The 10,806-nt window shown below is 36.8% G+C and overlaps 1 long non-coding RNA gene across 1 annotated transcript; it reads left to right on the top strand.

Annotated features, from left to right (window-relative positions):
• Nucleotides 1-1,070: 1,070 nt before the first annotated feature.
• LOC121873465 lies at nt 1,071-9,916 on the top strand. The gene is made up of 3 exons (XR_006090246.1): nt 1,071-1,176; nt 9,754-9,777; nt 9,902-9,916. It is a non-coding gene; the product is annotated as an uncharacterized LOC121873465 (long non-coding RNA).
• Nucleotides 9,917-10,806: the final 890 nt, after the last annotated feature.

Raw genomic sequence — 10,806 nt, 5'->3', positions numbered from 1 at the left:
TGCACAGCGTCCTTAGTTTTGATTACCCGAGTTGTTGTGGAGTTGAGTTTATTTATGTGAGATTATAATACACAGCATTTACTGCAGACACAACAGAGGTTCACTTACACTATCCATGACTTGGAATCTTTTATTGTGTGGCAGTTCTATTTTATGTAGCTACTGGTACTGTATATACCACTAATAATAATAAAGTATCATATCCAACTGCTCATTCCAGTGACATTTAGTTTGTTTCATCGAAGAAAGATTTAGACTTGGGCAACGGAAGTTATGATATTTTGTATGGGTCACAGAATGGAAGAGGTTGGGAACCACTGATCTAACTGTTTATGTCTGTCTTTCTGTGCCTATCAGTATATCTATCTATTTTCTACCAATATCTATCCATAAATTCCTGTCTCAGTCAGTTTTATCTATTTATCAATACAAGTATTTGTCAGTCTGTCAATCTATGTACTGTACATCTATCCATATGGCTTACCAATATCTGTCAGTATCTATTTATTATTTAGAGAATGTATATACAGGTGATTTAAAACTTGCAGGCACAGAGTAATTGACTTTTTAAATAATCTAAATATCTTTAATTTTTTCAAAGGTCATTAATTAACACTAATTACCTTAATTTTTAAACTGTGAACCCAGATCCTTAATCAGCATGTAAAGTTGTACCTTTGTGTTGTATTATATTTTTTTATTAATAAACCACATCATTTATATAGAGTTTATTAAGTGTTAAAAATATATATTTTTCTGAGACATGAATTTGCAAGGTCAGCCTGTAGCACTGTGCATTGTAGGATTTATTGGGGGTCCCAAGAGCGAGTTTGAACTAATGGGAAAACCTGTTAATCCGGCACATCTCAATCCCCGTAGGTGCCGTGTAACTGTGATTCTACCTGTCTGAGCTACTGTATTATTGTACCACTAATTTAGCTGGGAATATTAAGGCAAAAATGACAAGCATGCAAGATTCACAGTCCCAAGAAAGTTCACGTAATCCAAATCTGCATAAAACAAACAACTTCTGTACTGAATGACTATTAATTTATGGACATATTTTTCTCATAAACTGTTGTGTATATTAAATGTTTTTGTTTCTTTGTTACAGATGAGTTAACAACTAAACCTTGTGAAATTAACAACTGGAGCATGGAAACACTGCCGTTACAGGTATGTCTTTATGTCTGTCTAACTGTCTATCTGTATCTATCTGTATCTATATCTTTCTATCAGTCTTTCAATACCTGTATGTCAGTCAGTCTGTCTGTTTGGTATCTATATCATCTGTCAGACTGTCTTTATCTATACAAGTGTCTGTCTTATCCATATCTATGCTATCAGTGAGAAAGATATTGACAGTGAGTGAGGAAGGTGGGTACACAAGAGGTACAGTGAGTGAGGAAGGTGGGTACACAAGATGTACAGTGAGTGAGGAAGGTGGGTACACAAGAGGTGCAGTGAGTGAGGAAGGTGGGTACACAAGATGTACAGTGCGTGAGGAAGGTGGGTACACAAGAGGTACAGTGAGTGAGGAAGGTGGGTACACAAGAGGTACAGTGAGTGAGGAAGGTGGGTACACAAGAGGTACAGTGAGTGAGGAAGGTGGGTACACAAGAGGTACAGTGGAGAAGGGACTGTTGGATGTTGCTGGATCAAGTGTTGTGTGGTGCAGGTACGAGTCCACAGCAAGACTGAAGAAACTCAACACTAGTGAGCTGGTCCCTGGACGTGGATGAGTTTCATGCCTGCGATGGCGATCAGTGCTGGAGGGGCGCTTGAAGGCTGCTGTGTTGTGAAATGCGGATGAGTTCTGCTGCCTGGATGACATGATCAATGCTGAGAGTACTGAAGGCTGCTGTGTGTTGTAGTCGCGGATGGTTCTGCTGCCTGCGATATGACTGCGCTGGAGGGAGTGCTACGCTGCTGTTGTGAGTCATGGATGAGTTCGGCTGCCTGGGTGACGTGATCAGTGCTGGAGGGGGTGCTGAAGGCTTGCTGTGTTGTGAGTCATGGATGAGTTCTGCTGTCTGGGTGACATGATCAGTGCTGGAGAGGGTGCTGAAGGCTGCTGTGTTTTGAGTCATAGATGAGTTCTGCTGCCTGGGTGACATGATCAGTGCTGGAGAGGGTGCTGAAGGCTGCTGTGTTGTGAGTCATAGATGAGTTCTGCTGCCTGGGTGACATGATCAGTGCTGGATGGGGTGCTGTTCATTTTCAAAAGATAGAAATGGCTGGAGGAAGTTTAGGGAACTGTTGTCTTTATTGTCAGCACGAGGACTTTCCCATCACATGAAAGGAAGAATGTATACAACTGGTGTGAGAAGTATGGTGTTATATATCCGTGAAACATGGGCAGTTAAAAAGGTTGACACATGCAGTCTTGAGTGAGCTGAAACGAGAATGGTGAGGTGGATGTGTACCTTGACGCTGAAAGATAAGAATCACCGTTCAGAGCTAAGAGGACGGCTGGGTATTGAGAGTATCGGCCAAGATTTACGTATAAGTAGACTGAGATTGGGAGTGGGGAGAGAATGGATGAGACCAGCTGGGTTAAGTGGTGCATGACTCTAAATGTGGTAACGAGGAGAGCCAGTGGTAGGTGGCCAAGAATGACATGGGGAGAGATTGTAAGAAATGATCTTAGAACCTGACAAGACAGACTGCAAGAGATGGTGTGCAAAATGGCTGTATGATTTGGATGGTGATGATGATTTTGTTCTATCTTTCTGTCTAACTTTCAGGCTATCTATCTGTCTGTCTATCTATCTATCTATTCATTCCTCCATCTATCTATCTATCTATCTATCTATCTATCTATCTATCTATCTATCTATCTACCATCTATCTATCTATCTATCTATCTATCTATACTACTGTACTGTATTTCTCACCATATTAAAGGCAACCACAGATATAGCATGAAAGGTTTATAGTCTCAAGAAAGTTCACCTAAACTAAGCTTTTATAAAAGGAACAAATATTTAAATGAGAAAAATTGCAATGTGTTCCATCACCTGTACAGTACAGTTGACCCTCACCAATGTGAGGAATGAATAAAAATAATGATAATAAATAAGAGGAAGGAAAAAATACTGCATGCCATTTGACAACTGTTTCACTAAAGATGTGGGAGACGGGTGTGCTCCCCCCTCGTGGGCTGACTCCTGCCGACGTAATAAAAGTTTATTGTGTGTTTTTTTACCTTTTGATAATAATTTTTTAACTAAATCTAAGAAAGCTTGTGTGTGCATGTAACTGCTAAAAGAGTGAATAAAACTACGTATATCTACCCAAAACTACGAGTCGACAAATAACAACAACATGGCTTGGCCTGGTGTATATGTATACAGTTATATATGATGTAGGGTGAATTATGGAGACATTTGTTAGGTTAAAAATATGTCTTATGTGGTGGGAAATATGGTATATCTCTCTACATCTTTCTGTCCATCTGTCTACAGTATATCTGTCTTATATGTACTGTAGACAGAACTACTGTACTAACCATGATAGACAGTTGACAATGCATGTGATTAATACCTGGAATACAAATATTTGCAGGAAAATGTCCAATATATTCACCAACTAGACCACTTTAGTAATATAGAACCAAGAAAATATTGTTTATTGTTTTATACCAAAACACTGGTGATTGTCTCTCAGATACATCAGGAGTTGGTCTGTACTGTATATCTTTAGTGGTGCATCACTGTGTCCTGGGTTCATTCCCCAGCCTGGGACAGATGTTACCCTCACTACCAAACATGGCAGGTTTTCTGCAGGTACAATACTACAGTTTCCTCCCATACTGTACAGTTTTAACAGACCAACTCCCCAAATGGCTCATTACTGGTAATTACGACGTCACTACGTTAAATTATACAAAGGTGAATCCTAATTTAACGTTGACTCGGCCATAGTGAGCTTTAACATTAATGCCACTGATTAATGAGTCTTGATCTCACACAACTATAAGGCGGCCTTCTCTTGCCACTCCATCTTCCCTCTGGCCTTTATTGTGGAAAAGGCAAGAATTATTATTGTGTGAAGATGTAGTGGATCTCTGAGGTGACAATGATAAATATTTTGGTGTTAAGTCGGTGGTGTGAGTCTTGTACTGTGCAGGTCTGACCCACCTGTTACAAACTACTGCAGGGAGTGAAGACCTTCCTTAAAAGGTTTAACTTGGCATTATTCAGAAGGTCACAACACAGACGTCCTCAACGGCACTTGATGGTTTATTGCAAAGCCATTTTTTTTTACTTACTTTTGACCTTGATGATGTGGTTCAGCCATTATCAGATGCAGGTCAGGAACACTAAGGACTGTTCCTCTATAATGCTCACTGAATAAATGAGGATAGTTGCTTCAAGGCTCCACGGGGCAAGTTGTTACCAGGTTTTATTTACAATTCACAATTATTACATGGAATTATACATTTTCCACAATATATACTGAACTGTATACCTGTGTTGTCTATATACATGGTGAACTGTATACCTGTGTTGTCTATATACATGGTGAACTGTATACCTGTGTTGTCTATATACATGGTGAACTGTATACCTGTGTTGTCTATATACATAGTGAACTGTATACCTGTGTTGTCTATATACATGGTGAACTGTATACCTGTGTTGTCTATATACATGGTGAACTGTATACCTGTGTTGTCTATATACATGGTGAACTGTATACCTGTGTTGTCTATATTGTATTAGCTGAGGTGAGATACCAAACTATCTCACTTGTTAACGAGTGTAGGTTAGTCACTGGTACCTTTGATGCAGCTGAGTGAGATATCTGGTCATCTCACGTCATGTCACCTTTGATGCAGCTGAGTGAGATATATGGTTATCTCATGTCATGTCACCTTTGATGCAGCTGAGTGAGATATATGGTCATCTCATGTCATGTCACCTTTGATGCAGCTGAGTGAGATATCGGGTCATCTCACGTCATGTCACCTTTGATGCAGCTGAGTGAGATATCAGGTCATCTCACGTCATGTCACCTTTGATACAGCTGAGTAAGATATCGGGTCATCCCATGTCATGTCACCTTTGATACAGTCGTTGATAGTTTAAATCGTCACAGCTGTCCTGGGTTGTACTTGTAATTATCTTGGCTTGAAAGTTAAACAAGACACACAGGTACTGTTCTCTTCACTCGTTGTTCCTTGGTTTAATGTAACCACACGTGCTGATTTAATAGTTATATTGGGTAGTAATGTCTGTACAATTATTTTGTATTGACAGACTAATGAGCATTAGCTATTGGCTTGTAATTAGCTGATATACGTATTTAGAGAGAGGTACAGCCCGGAGAGCTGGTCTCACTTTAGGGCATCGTGTCGGGCTGTGAACTGGGCTGAACTCTCTTGAGTCTGGTGACTGGTGGTTGGACGGTAACCACACTTCAACAGGTCATTAACTAAACAGCCTACCACACACTGAGGGTTGAGTCTGTAGTTTAATGGGCTGTACACCCGAGGAGGTGTGACAGAACAAATGTTTATGGGCTGTACATCCTAGGAGGTGTGACAACAAATATTTATGGGCTGTACATCCTAGGAGGTGTGACAGAACAAATGTTTATGGGCTGTACACCCTAGGAGGTGTGACAGAACACATGCTTATTTAGTTGTATGCTCAATAGTCTGGGTGATAGAATATATAAAATGAATATATGTCCTTAGCTCATAATATTTATATAATATAAATGTAACAGAGGCTAATACAATATACTGAACTGTATACCTATACAGTATTGTTTATATACATGGTGAACTGTATACCTGTATTGGCTATATACATGCTGAACTGTATACCTACATTGTCTATATGCAGGTTGAACCAATTGTAAACTTATATGATAAGTTTACATAATAAATATATATCCATCTATCTAAAGTGGTCTAGCGTATGTAAATATTTTGATCTTTTCCCTGATAATGTTGTTTCATCACAGGTGTTACTCTGTTGTAGTGTGAGCCAGTGTGAGGTGGAGGTCAATATTAAACTGAGGTGTTTAGCTGTGGCTCTGGAAGATTGACAATTTGTCTTATTTTAATTATAAACCATGAACACCTTTATTTCTCACTGTTTATCCAGGTATAATTTGGCTAAATTTATCTTAAATTTACCTGGACTTAGAATGCCATCACAATATGATTTGAAATTAAAGAACAAAATTATATCCTTTTGTGTTTTTAAGGACTTTAGAATTAATAAGATTTAGTGAGACTGTTGAACCATTCAGGTACTTTACATATATTTACCATTTAGGTTAAACTAAACCGTAAATACATTTTATTGTTCGTTAAGGAATTCTATCTCATTAGTTCGGTGTCATTTAATGTTGCCGTAAAATCTGTTGAGTGACTTAAGCGGCAGTTATTCTGTTATAGTCATGCCAGTTAATGTTGTTTTAAGAGATACAGTTTATTGTGTAGTGATCTCCGTTTAAACAAACTATTTTTATTGTCCAAATTTATCGCGCTGGGATATGAAGGTGTGCGTGGTGGGAAAGGCTTTGGAATAAGGAATACTGAAGGTGAAAGAACACTTGAGTTTGGGGATGGAATGTAACATGTGTTTAAGAATAGGGCAAGTAGGCTGACCATGTAGGCCTAAGGCAGGTGGCACAGAAACCCAGATTGGCTACATTTTGGTCAGGAAATTAGAACAGGTTGCTTGTGTGTGTGTGTGTGTGTTACTTAAAGATGGAGGGAGAGGAAGAAGGTGGATGTTCCAAGAAGGAGAGTGTGGGAATTGTGAAGGAACTGAATGTAAAGGAAGCATTTTCTTGTGAGTTGAGAGGCTAGGAAGCAGCCAGTGAGGGGCAGTGTACCAAGACGCTGGGCCATAATAAAAAATGTTCCGTTGAGTGTGGTTGATGGCGGGAATGATGAAGTGGAAAGAGAGATAAAAAGTGAAAAGAAGATTGTGTGAGATGTGGAAGATGGTTGGCAACAGAGAGAAGTACAGTACCTGGAGGATAAACTGAGATGGTTCAGGAGAGAAAGGAGGAAACTAACTGTCAAGAGGGGAGTTAGAGGTAGGCAAAGAATGACATGAGGATAGGTTGTAAAGAAATGTCGGTGCTACTATAGTACCTGAGTATGTTTGTTGGTTGGAATGATGAGGAACAATCTGAACAGAAAACAAATGAATACAGTAATTGAACACAAAAAATTTAGGAATTGTCGAGTAATATCCAAATATTCGGAACTCAGTTAATTCGTATTTTCAGTAATTCGAGTGACGCAGAGTCTCTTTTTGTCAAATCAATGAGGGTATAGTGCCGTTTGTGGTCCACCGAATTACTGAAAATACAAATTAATCGAGTTCCGAATATTTTGACATTATTCGACACTTTCTCAATCTTTTTGTTCAATTATTCGTTCGTTTTCTGTTCAGATTGTTCCTCATTATTCCAACCAACAAGCATACTCAGTTACCATGCCTTGACTGCCACACAAAATAATCTTATTTATAATTACTGTACAAACAAATATTTTTTAAGTGCACAAACAGTAATAATAAAGTAAATAATACAGTAATAAATAAATGTAAGACTTACTGTACATTGTGAGGTGAACTGATAATATGTGGATGATATTCAGAAGGTGTAATAGTATTGAGGATCAGGTCTGGGGTCCACTGAAGATTAATCCCCAACCTACCTAACTCAGGAGACTTTTCCTTTGTTCTATGTATTTCTCCCTTGTTTTGTTGTGTTACTTGGCAGAAGAGGGACCTATAGTGTGTTTTATCCCAGCTGAGAAGAGATACGTAATTTGTGTATTATTGTGGGTAAAAATAATTATATATTAAATGCGTCCTCCGAAAGCGTCAATTTGCCACCAGAGTTTAACAGTTAATTCTTGTATAATATTTCTGATAAACTTCCTACATGTTTATGTTTGATATAATTAATGTATGAATCTTTATATAATTTAGCTAAATGTCTTTCTCATCAGAAATGGTCATTATGAATAAACTCATTTAGAAATACATCATTACTTCAGGAGGAAATCGGACAGATTTGCAACAGCCAATCAGGTGTAACTCTTGAGGAGGGGGCGGGGCATCTCTTCTCATCTGATAAAAAATGCACTATAGTCAAATCAGCTCCAAAATTTCATCTTATATTTCTCCAATGAGGGTTTTTACTTCATTTACCAGTGTGGCCGTTACACTTATGGAATATCATCTACGATCTCACCTCTCATTATTTATTACTGTATTATTTACTTTATTATTGTAAGTACATTTTATAACTATTTATATTTGCACAATAATTATAAATATGATATTGTATATGACAGCCAAGGCAACTTTTTGAACCACTCAGTTATTTCATATTCATTCCAAATTCAAATCGTTCAATTAATTTTTTGAGAAACATACGAATTAAACCGAAGTACGAATTACAGCGATCCTATTCAATGAAAGTCCAAAAATTCATTGTTTGCAAATATTCAAAGTCCAAAAATTCATCTTTAAAAATATTCTAAGTCCTAAAATTCATCTTTAAAAATATGCCAAGTCTAAAAATTCATCTTTAAAAATATTCTAAGTCCAAAAATTCATCATTTAAAATATTCTAAGTCCAAAAATTCATCTTTAAAAATATTCTAAGTCCTAAAATTCATCATTTAAAATATTCTAAGTCTAAAAATTCGTTTAAAATATTCTAAGTCCAAAAATTCATCTTTAAAAATCTGCCGAGTCTAAAAATTCATCGTTTAAAATATTCTAAGTCCAAAATTTATTTTAAGTCCAAAAATTCATCGTTTAAAAATATTCTAAGTCCAAAAATGGCCAAAATTATTCCTGGGCATATTTTGAGTAATAAATTTTTGTGTGGTTTTAGAGGTAAAACATTTGTGCCATTCTTACGAGCTCCAGCTTGGCATCTGTGTATTATAAGGCATAACAGACTACCTGGACGTGGGGAGAGTAACTCACTGGGCCCCTACTGAGTTACTCTTCCCACGGCCAGGTAATCCATTATGCTTGTATTTTTTTATATTATTGGTGAATGATAATTTGAAGGCCTTCCTCCGGAGACGCTTCCGATTATCTTTTACCAAATTTTTTCAACGTTAGTCCTGGCAATGGCAAACTCAAAAAACACTTAAGGGTAAAAAAAGGGCAATTTTTTTTGCTCAAATTTTGCAATTTTTAGCCATTTTTTCATAAAAAAAATGCTAATTTTTTCATATTTTTAGCTATTTTTTCATATTTTTAGCTATTTTTTTTCAGGTTTTTAGGTTATTTTAGTTATTTTTTTTATTTTATATATTTTATTTATATATTTTTATTTATATATTTTATTTATATATATTTTTTATTAATATATATTTTATTTTATATTTTTTTATTTAATTATATTTTATTTATTTATATATTTTTTATTTATATATTTTATTTATATATATTTTTTTATATTTTATATTTTTTTATTTATATATACAGTATATATATATATATATTATTTATATATTGTTTATTTTTCAAGTTTATATATATTTTTCATTTGTATATTATATTTGTATATTATGAATTAAGATATTTTTTCAAGTATTACATTAAATTATTTTGCTTCAAAATCTGAAGCTGAACTTAGTCAATTTTCTGTAAAAGTTGAAAATATTGTAAATGCTTGAAAAAGTTAATAAAGACGTAATGACATTTAGACATTTATTAATGGAAACTTAATGGCTCTATAAATTTGCAGGCCAGGGCAGCAAGCACAGAGCAGGTATCTCAGGGCAGCAGAGGGGGAGCTGTAGTCCAGGCAGCAGCATGCATTGCATAGGAGCAGTAGTCCAGGCAGCAGCAGCACACAGGCAGGTGCAGCCTGTGCAGCAGCAAGCACAGAGCAGTCCAGGGGAGCAGCCAGCAAGCACAGAGCAGAGCCGTCCAGGGCAGCAGCACACAGAGCAGAGCTGCCCAGGGCAGCAGCACACACAGAGCAGAGCTGTCTAGGACAGCAGTATGCAGAGCAGTGAGCTGCAAGTGTGCAGTATGCACAGAGCAGAGCCGGGCCAGGCAGTATGTACAGAGCAGGGCCAGGGCAGCAGCAGCATGCACAGAAAGCAGAGCCGCCAGGCAGCAGCCCACACAGAGCAGAGCTGCCCAGCAGTGTTTAAAGCAAGCACAGAGCAGAGCCGTACAGGGAAGTCCAAGGCAGTAACCAGTAATCACAGTCTAGGGCAGCACGGCACTCCAGTGTTCAGAACAACATTTCTATACAAAATAAAATGTAAAATTAATATTCAAATTTTTTAACCATAAAAATGTTTTAAATATAGTAATGACAAAATGAACTGTAGTGTTTTAGACAAAATTCCTTAACACTTGACAGAACCAAATTTATAAACTCAATAGAAAAATAAGAATTTTTGTTAATTTGAATTTTTCACCAAATGAACCTTGAGAACAAGTGTCTAGGGAATATTATCAGTAACTGTACAGCAACTTAACCTAACTGTACAAGTTATGGTTCATATTAACTAAACTATAAAAACCAAAAACCTTTCATTACAAAACTTACCCACAAGTGAGTTTAGTTTAACCATAATAGTTATTGATGCTTAACTACAATATTTCCTGTATCTTTGGTTCATAGTTTTGTTAATATATTTTAAATGTTTTCTCAATGACTTTGACCCAGAAATTATTGATTTGTGATGAATATTTTTACTTTCCACTAACTTTACGTCAATGAATTCCTCGAGTGGGTCAGTCACAGGTCTGGTACAGTATTACAAGTGAATGTTGCTTAGAG

Source organism: Homarus americanus, unplaced genomic scaffold (assembly GCF_018991925.1).
Source record: "Homarus americanus isolate GMGI-L3 unplaced genomic scaffold, GMGI_Hamer_2.0 scaffold44893, whole genome shotgun sequence".
Lineage (NCBI taxonomy): Eukaryota > Metazoa > Arthropoda > Malacostraca > Decapoda > Nephropidae > Homarus > Homarus americanus.
This window is presented reverse-complemented; position numbering and strand designations above follow the sequence as displayed.